Raw genomic sequence first — 16,052 nt, 5'->3', positions numbered from 1 at the left:
AAAGATGTCCTCGATTTTCCCTACTCCTTGGGTTCTATACTAATTGGAATTGCAGGCAAGACCAATTGTCCCACAACTTAATAGACACTGTTGACAAATAAAAGAATAAAATGGGAGAACATTGGGACTTTCTATAAAGCCATGCTCTGTAAATACGACCACTTTAGTGTTAGAAATAAAGTAATCAAAATAACAATCTTGTGCACACAGAAACAGACACACACACACACACACACATATACAGGGTGAGGCAAAAGTAGGTTTACAATTGGGAGTATAGGAATACAGTTTATTCTTGTATTTTTATTTATTAATTATTTTCCACATGAACAACTGTAAACCTACTTTTACCCTACCCAGTATATATGACAAAAGTGACAGAAAAATGGGGAAATAATATACCTTTTAATAAATCATAGTGTGGGGGGGGTGGATATTAACAAATGAAGTGTTCCTTGACTCAGCCCAAAGAATAGATCAATCCAAAGGAAAAACCATAGGGTGTTAAAGATATAAGAAACTATCTTGATGAAATCATAATAATGAAGGAGTTTTTAAATATCAATCTTAAAGGAATGCTAATCTTTAATACTAATAAAAACAGCACATTAAAATTAAGAATTCAAGTAATCACAAGATACCAAAAAGATAATAATAATGTATCAGCATTGTGTAAAAGCCCAAATGTGGAAGTAAGAAAGCCACCATGTGTAGGATGGTATTTCCAACACATATAATTAATGAATGATAAGCATCTAAAATATATAGAGAACTGTATATGAATCAATAAAAAATAAACTCTATAAAATGGACAAGGGACTTGAAAATCCACTATAAAAAGAGTAAATCCAAATTTCAATGATCATATTAAAAGTGACTAATGCCATTATATTCTAAAAAGTCAAAATGATTGTCAAAATGCAAAATGCATAGATATATTCTATATTTTCAAAAATTAAAAATATCTGATAATGCCAAGGTGAGCATATGGACCAAATAAAACCCTAACATTCTGCTATTAAGTAATTTCTTTGGATACAATGAAACATTATCTTAGTAGGTAAAAATATCTAAAACTTACGGTCTATTTTTAAGTAAACAGCTTGAAGAAACAAATATTTGTGCAGTTAAGATATATGTTCCACAATTTTCATACCAACTCTTCCATTATGGTTCCAAACTATTAAAAATCTAGATATATAAAAGGCTAATATGCAAAGTGTCCCCTAGGGAGTTTGACCAGGAGACTGGGAGTTCTATCGCTCGCTATGATGTGCACTGACCACCAAGGGGTGGTCAGCAGTGGCAGGTCATGGCCAGCAACTGGCAGCCGAAGGCCCCGATCGGCCCTGATCTCTGGCCAGGCCTAGGGACCCTACCTGTGCATGAATTTCATGCACCGGGCCTCTAATATATATATACTAGAGGCCTGTTGCACGAAGAGCTTCATGAAATAGGCCTTCCCTTCCCTTGGCTGCTGGCACCAGTTTTCCTCTGTCACCCGGGACCCAGACCTTCGCTCTGGCTGGGCTCCAGCCAGATCCCCCCTCCCCCCAGCAGTCAGGGCTCGTGGCTCCGCTGTTCCTGGGGCTGTGAGGCCTCCCAGCTCCGCCCACCCGGGGGGCATGAGGCCTCGTTGCTCGGCAGGCTTCGGGTACGTTTGGCTTTGCTCCACCTCTTGGAGCCTAGTATGCAAATTAACAGCCATCATTGTTGGCAATTAATTTGCATATCGCCCTGATTAACCAATGGGAAGCGTAGCGAAGGTATGGTCAATTAACCTTTTTGTCTTTTATTAGATAGGATATAAATACTTGCTCACATAAAATGAATTAAAAACAAAATGTAGAGGAAGAAAATGGCTGCTCTGGCTGCAGAGGTGGCAGCAACTACAGCGTCCCCCGGTGAGAGGGGCGACAGCGAGGCCAAGCCGGAGATGGAGCCCATCCCCAGTAGCGAGGCCAGTACTGACACCCTCCCGGTCACGGCCACTGAAGCATCTGTGCAGGTCAGCAAGGCCAACGGGCAGCCGTCTGCTCCTCAGGCCAACGAGTCACCACTCAAGCCGCCACAGGAGCTTGCTCGCAGCCTGAGGGCCCGACCTTCCCCCATCCCCCCGCCGCTGCCCCACCAGCCCCGTCTCCCGAGGAGCACCAGGAGCCGCCACTGCCCCAGCCCGCAGCTCATCCCCGGCTCGGAGGTGCGGGTCACGCTGGACCACATCACTGAGGACTCACTTGTCGTGTTGTTCCGACTTGGGGAGAAGCTCTTCCCCAGGGTCCTCATGGATCTGTCCAAAAGATATGAAGTGCAGACTCCCATTCACGGCTCTCCATTCTGTTTCCTGCAACAGCACACACACGGATAGCATCTCATCTGTTTGGAAATGGCTTATTTTAGTTTGGGCCCCAAGGGATCCCTGTGTCAGTATTTACCAAAAGGGAATATAAGGATAACCCTGAAGCCACGAAGCTCCAAAGTAATACATTCCGAGAAGGGACAGAAGTCAACTGTGAAGTGAATGGTACTGTTCCCGACAATCCTTCTCCTGTCCCGCCACCTGAGCCGAGCTTGGCTGAAAGCCTGCGGACTTCCAAACCACCACCACACTTCCACGAAGGAGCACCTTACCCGCCCCCTTTGTTTATCAGGGACACATATAACCAATCAATACCTCAGCCACTCCTGGGAAAATTAAGCGACCCAAACCAAAAATGTACAGGGAAAAATCTACTTCAATAATGAATGCTATTAAACTACGACCCAGGCAAGTCCTATGTGACAAATGTAAAAACACTGTTGTTGCTGATAAAAAGGAAATTAGAAAAGGTAGTAGTGCAAGTGACTCTTCTAAATATGAAGATAGAAAACGGAGAAATGAAAGCGTAACTACTGTGAACAAAAAACTGAAAGCTGACCATAAAGTGGATGGGAAAAAACAAAATGAAAGCCAGAAAAGAAATGCTGTGGTTAAGGTTTCAAATATTGCTCACAGCAGAGGTAGAGTAGTCAAATTCCTGCTCAGGCGAAGACATCAAAAGCTCAGTTAAGTACTAAAAAAGTGCTCCAGAGCAAGAACATGGATCATGCAAAAGCTCAGGAAGTGTTGAAAATTGCCAAAGAAAAGGCACAAAAGAAGCAAAGTGAAACCTCTGCATCCAGAAATGCACATTCTAAAGTCCGTTTCACACGTCGATATCAGAATCCTAGCTCAGATTCCCTTCCACCCTGGGATCGTTTAAAACCACAAAGGTACAGGAATGAAGAAAATGACTCTTCTCTGAAGACTGGACTTGAGAAAATGCGGAGTGTCAAGCTGGCACCCAAGCCCCAGTCTCGTTGCACCTCTATCGGCTCAGCAGGTGAGGCCCCCTCAGAAAATCAGAGTCCCCGAAGAGGCCAACAGTGAGGTTCAGGACACAAATAAAGTGCTTGTGCCTGGTGAGCAAGAACCAATCACACTTGGCAAAAAGGGCAGCAAAAGCAATATCTCTGTTTACATGACCCTAAATCAAAAGAAATCTGACTCTTCCAGTGCTTCAGGGTGTAGCATTGATAGCACAGATGATTTGAAATCCTCTAACTCTGAGTGTAGTTCTTCTGAAAGCTTTGATTTTCCTCCAGGCAGTATGCATGCACCTTCCACCTCCTCCGCATCCTCTTCTTCAAAGGAAAATAAAAAGCTCAGTAATTCCTTGAAAATGAAAGTCTTTTCCAAAAACGTCTCTAAATGCGTCACACCAGATGGCAGGACCATATGTGCAGGGGACATTGTTTGGGCCAAGATATATGGCTTCCCTTGGTGACCAGCCCGTATTCTTACTGTAACTGTGAGTTGGAAAGGTAACAGCCTCTTAGTTCGACAGGAGGCCCGTATTTCATGGTTCGGGTCTCCAACAACATTTTTCCTTGCTCTATCGCAATTGTCCCCCTTTTTAGAAAACTTCCAGTCACGCTTTAATAAGAGAAAGGGCCTGTATCGCAAGGCTATCACAGAGGCAGCTAAGGCTGCCAAGCTGCTGACCCCGGAAGTACGGGCTCCGTTGACACAATTTGAAACGTGAACACGGACAGTAAGGTAGGCAAGAGCCATTGAAAGGTACCCCAGATTTCTCTAGTCTAGTTAGGAGGAACTTCTGCAAAATAGCCTGGCCAAATTGAAGAGAGAAATTGAACTCAATCGGCTGCTTTTTTTTTCCCTTTAAATAAAAACTTACCTTATAGCCATTTTTAGACTGAGAAGCTAAACTGAACAAGCAATCAAATTTTGTCGTAAGGTTGTGAGATTTTAGTAGTATTTTTCAGTTTTAAAGTCTAAAACCACCCAAAGGCACAGGAGCCATAGCCTCAACTGAAAATGAATTTTTGCAGGGACTATTGCCATTTGTACCTAGTACTGTGTGTATGTGTGCATATATACACAGAAATATGTGTGTGTATATACATATATACTATATATAAATAGAATCTAGCCTGTCACTATGTGACACAGGTTGCATATTTGGGATTGTAGTAAGGGCTGCTGAGCTGGGGGAAATAGTGTGGATATTTAATGACTACTTGTTTTTAAATTAATGAACATTTAACCTTTCTATGTGCATAATGATGCAAGAGCTTGATATTTAGGTGTTTGACAAACAGATGCTTGCTATTCGGTTTCGGACTGGGGAAATAGCTCAGTGTTTGGGATTAAGATTGTTAAGGCTGGCTAGGTTTGAATCATCACTCTCTCTCTCCTTTGTTCAATGAGGATTTAACAAAAACTTTCAAACTTCTGGTTTGGGAGATCAGATAGGTTTGTTTATCTTTGGATATGTAAATAGTTGGTTGCTAAATTTGGTCAGATTACTCCTGACTGGCTGTTCCTAAATTCTTAGGATACATCCTGATGAATTACACTTTGTGAATTTTCATATGTGTAATTATTGCCTTTTGGATGTACCTAATTTGATAACTTTAAAAAATATTTCCATTTAAGGTATCTGTTTGCAGGTCAGAAAATGAGAAAATGCAATTGTGTAATGCTCTGAAATGTAAAAAAGCAAGTTGTAAATAAAATTGACTAAATAAAAAAAATGTAGTGTCTATATAAAGAAACTAGAGGCCCGATGCATAAAATTCGTGTAAGAGTAGGCCTTTCTTCCCCTGGCTACCAGCACTGGCTTCCCTCTGGCACCCAGGACCCAGGCTTCCCTCACAGCCCCAGCTTCATCTGCAAGGATGTCTGGTCTAATTAGCATATTACACTTTTATTATTATAGATCATTATTGAGAAAGACATAAAAATGGTATTCTTATTCAATTATCTTTTTTTCACCTTTATGTAATTCTATCTAATTTGGCTTCTCTTCCTTTTTTTTTTTCCTTCTCTTCTTTCTCCATCTTCACTACAACTTTCCTGAATAAAGCATCTTAATTATGATAAAGTAAGTATATCATCAGCCCATTGACACTTTCTTTTAGTAAAATGAGTTTGTTGGATGAAAGTTATATTGAATGGCCCTGATATTAACTAAGGACTTTTACTTGTATGTCTGATTTGATTTACTATTTTCTCTGTCAAATAAAGGAAAACCTGCTTTGGTGTTTTCTGTTTATGGGATAAAGTCTAAAGCATTTTCCAGATAAAAGTTGCATACCTTGAAGCAGAGGCTAAATTTATTTGCTCCCAGAAAAAGCCAGTCTGGGAAAGCATCTGTGTAAGACAGCAACTCAATGTGTTTATAATAATTCACCATTAATTTCTAGGAAATAACCATATTCAACCTAGTTCAGATTGGAGAGTTAATTGGAGTTGTGATAAGAGCCACCTTTTGTGGGTCTTTAAAGTCTTGTATGCTGTCACTAATTTTTGAGATTATCCCAGTTTTATATTATTAATTTACATCATTAATTTTGAGCAGGATGAATTACACTAAGTCATTCATTTTCCTTTTTCTTTTATAATAGATCTTAGCTTGTAGGTTATGTAACTATATGGAGATTATATGAATGATAGTTACAACTAAAAATCAAGTATCTGAAGAATTACCTCTGGATTGGTACAGGGACCACTACTCTGCCATTTATATCTGAATGTGGCATCTTTTTTTCATCTCTAGGAATATTTCTTGTACTACCTTATTGAGTATTTCTCTCTTCCAAACTTTCTTCTTCCCCATGATAGAAATTAATTAAATACCTTCTGGGACTTTTGTACTACATGCATGTTATCTCTTAACTTGTCGCTCATTCTTTTCCATACTGTGTTGCTTTTATACCACATTCTATTAAAAATATAATTCTCCACAATTTTAGCTAGTAATTTACTTTTCACATTTTACTTATAAGGCTAGTTTTAATGCTATAAATGTTTATTTTTATTATCCTTCTTTAATTTTAAAAGTTAATATTTGTATATTAATTTTACAAAATTTCTAGTTACTTTTTTTAAGTTCAATGTCCACTTTACTACCTATCTGCATGTTAAGTACACTCATTAAATTTTTACTGTAATGCCATTTATTGTTCCATTGAAATTTACTTCTTTGCTGACTTTAACATATCTTTAGTGACAGTACTGGTTTACACTAAATGTTAATATTTATATTCCTGCTGGTCTTTATATTTGATCATTCTTATTTACCTCTCAAGGAGTATAGGTTATGCTTAGGTTACTGCTGCCTCAGAAGATAGTCATGTGCAATATGACAAGACTAGACCTTTGATTACAGGCAACAACACTTGTTTGCTTCTTGGTTTATGAGTATCGTAGCTGCTCACCAATTTTGAGGGTACAGAGAGCACTTTATTGACTCTACACACTTGCATGATTGTTTTAGTTAGGAAGAAAATGTTCCTGCTAATGTTCAAACAGAAGAAGCAAAAAAAATAAAGATGCCATGATTTTTAAAATAAATTTAATTAATTGATACCTAGTTGGTTGCTCCTAGGCAACATCATGTTTCTTGTCTTTATCAGATTTTTATATGTAATTATCATAGCACTGTGATCAAACTTATCAGAATGCATCTTTCTTGGGTTATATTCTGAACTTATATCTATAAATTTATTTTCCTGTAGATGAATATGATCCTATCAGGTTCCCACATTTCATTGGGAATCTTCATAACTTGACTTCTGTTGATTGCATCCACCTGAAGAATGAACACTTTATATATATGGTTGTATACACACATATATATGGTGCATCGAAGAATTGATTGACCTTAGCCCTCAACTTCTGGAAGATAACCTCAATTCCCTTAAAATATGCCCCACTGACATATCTTTTATCATGCCTGATTGAAGTATCTTTGCTTGTTTGGGATATGGGTCACAGTGAATAACGTAATGAAATTTAGAATGGGTGCTGTACATTTCAGATAGAACAGGTGGGGACTGGCCACACCAGAAGGTAGCCATGTGATTTAGGGTAAGGCTTTGTAATAGAGTATCATCTGACCCCTTGAAGGGCTAGAGATTGAGATCAATCACATGGGAAATCAGAAGACTTCCTAATGGTAGAACCTAGATCAGTGATAGCGAACCTTTTGAGCTCGCGGCGTGTCAGCATTTTGAAAAACCCTAACAACTCTAGTGCCATGTCACATATAGAATTTTTTTTTTATATTTGCAACCATAGTAAAACAAAGATTTATATTTTTGATATTTATTTTATATATTTAAATGCCATTTAACAAAGAAAAATCAACCAAAAAAATGAGTTCGTGTGTCACCTCTGACACATGTGTCATAGGTTCCTCATCACTGGCCTAGATGATGGTGCCACAATCAATCTCTGAATTTGGGCCCTGGGTGAACTTCCATGGTTTGCAATACTCCACACATACTGTCACACAATGAAGCAGGATCGCTGGTTTCAAGAGGTAGTTGTGGATATTGTGAGAAAAGTTATATTTTTTATACATATATTTTGAAAGAAGAGCTGGCATAATCTTCTGAAAGAAGGCAGAGAGAATGGATAATTGTAGGCAAGTGTTTTACATTGAACAACTGAAAGAATAAATATGCCATTTACATAGGTATAAAAATTAGGGGCGAGAAAAAGTTGGTTTTTTTATAATATACACTGAGTGGCCAGATTATTGTGACCACCTGACGTTTGTAGGCAAATTATCTATAATTTCCTGCTGAAGTTGCTAGAGAGCCAGATCATTATAAATGTCTGAATAGCACAACATACCTAAGTATCATTGCTGATCAAGTTCATCCTATCATGTTGATGGCGTATCCCAATGGAGATGGCTTCTTCCAACAAGACAATGCACCATGCCATGGTCCTCGCATTGTGCGAGTGGTTTCAAGAACATAAGGGAGACTTTACCTTGTTTAGGTGGCCCCCACAATCACCAGATCTCAATCCAATTGAGCATTTGTGGGACAAAGTTAAAAGAGCCATCAGGCAGCTGGTTCCACAACCATCAAATCTCACCTAACTGGACAGTGCTATTCATCAGGCATGGTGTCAGATTCCTCGCATCACCTTTCAACATCTCTTGGAGTCAATGCCAAGGAGAATCACTGCAGTATTGAAGGCAAGAGGTGGCCCAAAGAAGTACTGATGGGGTGGTCATAAAAATCTGGTCAGTAATAATAATCTGGCCATTCAGTGTATGTGAATGCCTTTTAGTCTTGCTAGGCAAGTATTGAGAAGACAGTTGAATTTATCAGTTTAAAGTATAACCTAAAGTTTCTACAATGTATTTTTACGTCTTCATTTTTTTTAAATAAAAACAAAAAACCCTTAAGCTAGGAGAGTAAATGCGTTCACCCATTAATATGAAAGATTAGAATAATTTAAAAACTAGATAATAGTAACCAGCAAAAAAACTGAGACATGACCAGTGAGAATTAGGGAAATATCCAGTAGAGTTTGCTATTTTGGAAGCTAAGTGATGTTAGTACTTTAGAAGAAAAAAAAAGGCATGATAAATGATTTCTAATGATGATGATATATCAAATAAGATGAAGTCTAAGAACTCACTATTGGGTTTAACAAAATGAAGGTTATAGCTGAATTGGACAAGTGCAGTTTTATCAGGGTTTTGGAGATAAAATTTTGATTAATGAAAGTAGTGAATATTATGAGATAAATTTTAGCTAATATAGATAAATCTTTCAAAGAGTTGTTTCAAATGGAAGAGAGAAATGAGCAGTAACTAAAGGTAGAAGTATAGGGGCAGCATAGTTTCTATTTTTAATAATGGGAGAAATAAGAAAATATGTATATTCAAGAAAATAATCCAGCAGGAAATGCAGGATGCAGAAAAATTATGAAAGCAACACATTGAGGTTGTTTCAGGTAATGGGTGTATGTAAATAAGGGTATTGAAAAATCTTAAAAAGGAACTGACAGTTAAAACATAGAAATACAATGGAAGGCAGATTATATATTAACAGGTTGGTATGTGCATGGATATGAGTGTAGGGACTGATGATACATTTCTTGTCATACATGAAGCAAATTTAGATAAAAGTAAGGATGGAAAGGAGGTATTGAAAATTTGGAAAGAGAAGTTAAAAAGTAGGCATGTAGAAAAGAGGGAAAATAAATAAAATAGAGAATTATAGTATGGACATTAATAGGATTAAGAGTCTAATTGAGAGTTATAAACATGAAATTAAATTGAGGCTAGTCAGCAAAGTTGCCTGTTTAACTGAAAGCATGGTCAGTTACTTGGGTACAGCTTAGAGTTGGCAGAGAGATAGCTTTGATCAGTATTGAAGAATTGGTAAGTAAAGACTCTAGAGTTAAGGGATGGGGTTGATTTGAAGATGTATAAAGGGAAATGATTATGGAAAATATGAACATAATAAAGTTGAGAGTCAGTGAAATGTGATTAGATGAACAAATGTAGGTTCTGGTAAATTTGAAGAATTACCAAAAACAGATTATGAGGAATACATATGAATGTTAAAGATGAGAGATAGAAAATGGATGGCCTGAAAATGGATTATGGTGGGTAAATTATTATTTGGGGATAAAACCCAGGGAGTGACTTTGAGAATGAGTGACTAAAACAAGACAAGTATAGATTATTAACAGGACAGGACATTCTTATGAATATATTGTATTATTTTGTCAGTTCTTCCATAGATAGTGGTTTCCTAGGTTAAATGGTTTATATATTTTCAAGCTTTTGATGTATTACTTGAAACATTGTGGCAATTTATATTTTTAAATGCATATATTAATATACTTATTTATCTATATTATTATTGAGTTTAGATTTTACTATATTTTAATCATTTCTTATTTGAGGAAATGATTATAATATTTCAGTAATTTATAGATATTCCTTCTTAGTGATAACTAAGGTGTTATATTTCTATTGTTCATTTGTATATTTTCATTTGCTACTTTCTAATGGAATATAAGACACAAACTCTGTTCAAGTTATTTAAAACTTTGAGTAACCACCTAACCATAATAAGAGATCACTGGGCTACAAATATTGTATTCAATATCATATTGTTTTGGTATGTCTCTATCTCTTATATACATGGAGAGAAATAACTTCTGAATTTTTGCAATGAATTGGTAATTTGCCATGATATAGATAGTAACGTTTATAAGAGTAACAACAACAATAAAAAAAGTATTGTAGGACAAGAATGGAACTTTAAAAACAGGGAATGATATTTTCAAAGTCCATCCATGTTGTAGCAAATGGCAGTATTTCACCTTTCCTTATGACAGAGTAGTATTCCATGTATATACATATATACCCCATCTTCTTTAGCCAATCATCTATTGAAGAACACTTTGGTTATTTCCATGCTAAGCAAAATAAGTCAGACAGAAAAAGTTAAGAACCATATGATTTCACTCATGAGGATATAAAAATAAAAGCAACAAGTGAACAAACAAGGAAAACAAACAAAAACTCATAGGTATAGTTTTTTTTTTGAAAAACAGTATGTTGGTTACCAGAGTGAGGCGGGTGAAGGTGTACTAAAGGGTAAATGGGGTTAAATATACAGTGATGGGAGATTATTTGACTTTGAGTGGTGGGCACACAATGCAGTATGAAGATTGTGTATCACGAAAATGTTTATTTGAAAACTATATAATCTCATTACCTGCCACCCCAATAAATTTAATACAATTTTTTTTTCAAAAATAAAAAGAGGTAATGAGATATAGACTGCCTTTAACTTCTTTGGGTAAATTCATGGCTACAAAGGCAATTAGGAAAAATTATCCATTATCAAGTTAGGGGGAAGTTTGGACCAACTTTTTTTTAATATTTTTTAATCTTATGGATTTAACATAAGGCTATAAAATTTGAACTTGTGATTATCACTTAGGCACTAATATTTGGGTAAGTTAATTGCAAGTGAATGGCCTTTGACAGGATTATCCAAGATGATTTATAAAAATTCGGATCCTGAAACCTCCCAAGACATTTTGGTAGTACCATGCAATCTGCATTTTAACAAGTTCCCCAGGTGACACTTCTACTCACAAAATTTAGAGTATCACTGGTAAAAACAAACTGACATATTGCACACTTAATTATGTTAGAGATTGTGAGAATATGGCAAACAATCTTTTATTTCTCTGAGCAATGCTGTCAACGTGAACACTGATATTCATTGAGAGGAAAAGTTAAAAATAAAAGTCTCAGTAAACAACATATACATCATATGTTAGTAACTCTCCATTAACATGAAACAAATATGCCAGATGGTAAGTGCCCTACTTACAAAACTTGGAGAATTGACTGATTCCCAAGCAGAGATCCCTGGAAAGTAATTTGTGTCACTCAAGGCAACCAAACATATTGATAAAGTGCATGCAGTGTTCATGAAAATGACTGGATTCAAACTGAGGCGCTTGAACACGTGTCATTAGGCAACAGAGAGCATGTTGATAAAATAAAAACTCTTTCACCCCAAGTCCTGGACCAGAGAGCCAAAATAAAATAGTGGTAGAGCCCTGGCTGGTTTGGCTCAGTGGATAGAGTGTGGGACTGCGGACTGCAGGGTCCCAGGTTCAGTATTCTGGTCAAGGGCACATGCCCCAGTTGTGGGCTCAATCCCCAGTTAGGGATATGCAGGAGGCAGCCAATCAATGATTCTCTCTCATCATTGACGTTTCTATCTCTCTCTCCCTCTCCCTTCCTTTCTGAAATCAATAAAAATATATTTTAAAAATAATAATAAAATAAAATAGTGGTAGCATGACTTTCTAAGATTCCTAAGTATTAAACATCACTTTTTGATATGTATCATATTTATACATAGTATCATATTAATATAATACATATTATATATATGAATTATTGTTTAGCTACCATAAATGACTACAGTGAGCGAAGAAACATTATGTGCTCAAAATCTCCTTGTACTTTTAGACATCCTCGCATAAATATAGCCTTTCTTATAAAGCAGTGATGGTGAATCTATGACACGCGTATCAGAGGTGACACGTGAACTATTTTTTTTGGTTGATTTTTCTTTGTTAAATGGCATTTAAATATATACAATAAATATCAAAAATATAAGTCTTTGTTTTACTATGGTTGCAAATATCAAAAAATTTCTATATGTGACATGGCACCAGAGTTAAGTTAGGTTTTTACAAAATGCTGACACGCCGAGCTCAAAAGGTCGCCATCACTGTTATAAAGTGTATTAGGTCTTCAGGTGGATCAGGCATCACCATTTAAATTATTTTAATTCTGAATGGTGATTGTGCATTGCCTTTTTAAAGATTAATTCTAAATTGTAGACACGTATTTTTTATAGATATGTAACAAAATACTAGTAAAATGTGATATTAAACCAGAAATAATGTTTTTAAACATTTTCTTAGACATTTAACAAAGGTTCTCTGTCACATTTCATATACTTTTTGAACCAACTGATTTAGAAATTTATCTTCAAATAAGCTTATAAAAAACTGAGTATGAGATAGTTTAAATAATTCAAATCCAAGTTTGTCTGAGGGATTCCAAATCAAAAACTTTGTATTTTACACTAAAATGTTTTATATTGCTAATAAAAATTTTTTTGTATTCAATTTATACAATATAAACAGTTATATGCTTACTATTTTCTGATTTTAAAGTTAATACTATTTTGGTAGTAATTTGGTAAATGCAGAATTTACCATAGATACATGCTTCTATCCACAGATATCAATTATGAATCTTGGTGTATGCATATGCATGTTTTGTATAGATTTTTTTCTATATTTACCTATGTATCTATATACCTATGTCTCTATTGTGTATTGGTCATCTATCTATCTATCATCTATCATCTGTCACCTATCTATGTATCTTCCTACCGATCTATTTTATCCTCTCTATATAGTTATGCTTTCCTTTTTTCTTCCTTTTTTTAAAGCACCATTCTTTTGAAAACAAACCTGGATCTTTGAGGACCTTCACATTCTTCATTTAAAAATATTTTCATGAGAGTTCCAAGTTCTTATCTGGCTCTATTGCTGGTTGGTTTAGGAATAAGCAACTGGTTTGTTATAATCTTTTTCTAGAATTTCTTCAGATTGAAATCAGGAGAAAAGTTCATTATTCTGTTATATTAGAAATTGTAAAATATAATATGTAGGATCTGTCAATAAATATTTATCCTACCACATGGAGAAAAGCAGAATGTAATGGGGGGGAAAGAAGCAGATTGGTAAAATAGGGTTTGGCTAATTCTAATATATACACTAAAATTTTTGCAGTTTGCTTTGAATTCGATGTAATAAAATTAACATTTAGATGTCATATATAATTCAAGACTTTTGATATTATAGGGAAATAATGTGAATGGATAAATGATAAATACATAATACTTTAACTTAAAAAATATAAATTCCTAAAAATATGACTAGAAGATCAGGAATTGACAGTCTACCTAAAAAAATATCAGATATGTCAAACATCTCATTTTAATAGAGAGGGAGAAAGACAAGAAAGCAGCCTTTCTTAACACACCATTTCTGGAGATGGCAGGGATTTCCCTACAACTATATCAGAAAGGACAGAAAAGCAGAGCACATCTATTCCTGGGGAGGGACATTACTCTTCACCTTAAAAACTTTTAAAATGATTTTATGATCAGACTCAACTCAGTGGAGTATAAGGAGGAATAGCTTTAGTTACCTACAATTTCTGCTTTTATTATTGTTTTGTAGAATTCCTTTTCCTCTGATTTAAAATATGCTAAGTGAATTATATGCCTTTCTAGACCCTTTTACTTCATAAAAATTTAGTTTAGTTAGTCTATTTGTAATTTTGTATTTATTAACTGTTATAAGTTTTATTAATACAATTCAGTTTCACAATAGTAAATACAGGTATTACTTTATTAGATACCCTTTCAGATGCATTGTATATGTACAACAGAGATTTATTTTCCCCGTATTTTCATAGTAATATGATATACACTTTGAATTCTATTTGATTATATTTTTTTGAATAAAATGAACTTTTAGAGTAAATTAAAGAACTACTTCATTCTTTTCAATGATACACATTTTATTAATGGATACACCACATTACTTAAACTGTCTTCTATTATTGGATTATTATTGAATTTTTAGGTTATTTTCAATATTTTACAATTAAAATAGTGCTATAAGAAGCAGTGATTAACCCTGTATATGTAATTTCACATTTATTCCAATAAAAGAGTAAAATAACTTTTTAGGGGAATTTTTAGAATGCATATTTTTATTTTGACAGATATTGCAAAGTTACCTTTCATAGATTCCAGACATTTATAGTCCAATCAGAAATTACTGAGCTTTATGGTTTCTTTATACCTTCATAAAGCTATGATGTTATGCAACTTTTGTATCTCTGCTAGTATCACAGGTACTAGTACATTTGTTTTATCCATAACATTTTAAATTTATTTTAAGTGTCAGGAAATATTTTTATTTTATATGTTTAGAGAACATTAGCAATTATTTTTCTAAAATTGTCCTTTCATACTCTTTGACTTTTCAATTTCATATTTCAATGACCAGGAGGAATTCAAGGTTAAGAAAATGAGCACTGCTCGGCAGGCGTGACTCGGCAGTTGAGCATTGACCTATGAACGAGGAGGTTACTGTTCGATTCCTGGGCTTCATGCTGGATACCCTGCAACTGGATACCCTGCAACTGATCAAGAGGCAGCTGTTCAATGATTCTCTTTCACCACTAATGTTTCTATTCTCTCCCCCTTTCTCTTCCTCACTGAAATCAATACAAATATATTTTTTAAAAAAAGAAAAAAAATTGCCCTAACCGGTTTGGCTCACTGTATAGAGCATCGACCTGTGGACTGAAAGGTCCCAAGTTCGATTCCGGTCAAGGGCATGTACCTTGGTTGTGGGCACATCCCCAGTAGGAGGTGTGCAGGAGCCAGCAGATCGATGTTTCTCTCGCATCAATGTTTCTCTCTATCCATCTCCCTTCCTTTCTGTAAAAAAATTAATAAAATATATTTTTTTAAAGAAAAAAAGAAAGAAAATTAGCACTATTTCTTTTTAATGTTAATTTTATTTCTTTTTTTATTTTCAAATGTTATTTTTTTATTAAATCTTTATTGTTCAGATTATTACAATTGTTCCTCTTTTTTCCCCCCATAACTCCCCTCCACCCAGTTCCCACCCCACCCTCTGCCCTTATCCCCCCTCCCACTGTCCTTATCCATAGGTGTAAGATTTTTGTCCAGTCTCTTCCTGCACCCCCACATCCCTTACCCCCGAGAATTGTCAGTCCACTCCCTTTCTATGCCCCTGATTCTATTATATTCACCAGTTTATTCTGTTCATCAGACTTTTTATTCACTTGACTTTTAGATTCACTTGTTGATAGATATGTATTTGTTGTTCATAATTTTTATCTTTACCTTTCTCTTCTTCCTCTTCTTAAAGAATACCTTTCAGCATTTCATATAATACTGGTTTGGAGGTGATGAACTCCTTTAGCTTTTTCTTATCTGTGAAGCTCTTTATCTGACCTTCAATTCTGAATGATAGTTTTGCTGGGTAAAGTAATCTTGGTTGTAGGTTCTTGCTATTCATCACTTTGAATATTTCT

The 16,052-nt window shown here is 35.4% G+C and overlaps 1 pseudogene; it reads left to right on the top strand.

Annotated features, from left to right (window-relative positions):
* The first annotated feature begins 1,858 nt into the window (after nt 1–1,858).
* On the top strand, nt 1,859–4,064 carry LOC139005026 (PWWP domain-containing protein 2A-like; annotated as a pseudogene).
* Nucleotides 4,065–16,052: the final 11,988 nt, after the last annotated feature.

This window comes from Myotis yumanensis, unplaced genomic scaffold, assembly GCF_028538775.1.
Source record: "Myotis yumanensis isolate MYYU_CA2020_CCGP unplaced genomic scaffold, mMyoYum1.0.hap1 SCAF_3, whole genome shotgun sequence".
NCBI classification, from domain to species: Eukaryota; Metazoa; Chordata; class Mammalia; order Chiroptera; family Vespertilionidae; genus Myotis; species Myotis yumanensis.
This window is presented reverse-complemented; position numbering and strand designations above follow the sequence as displayed.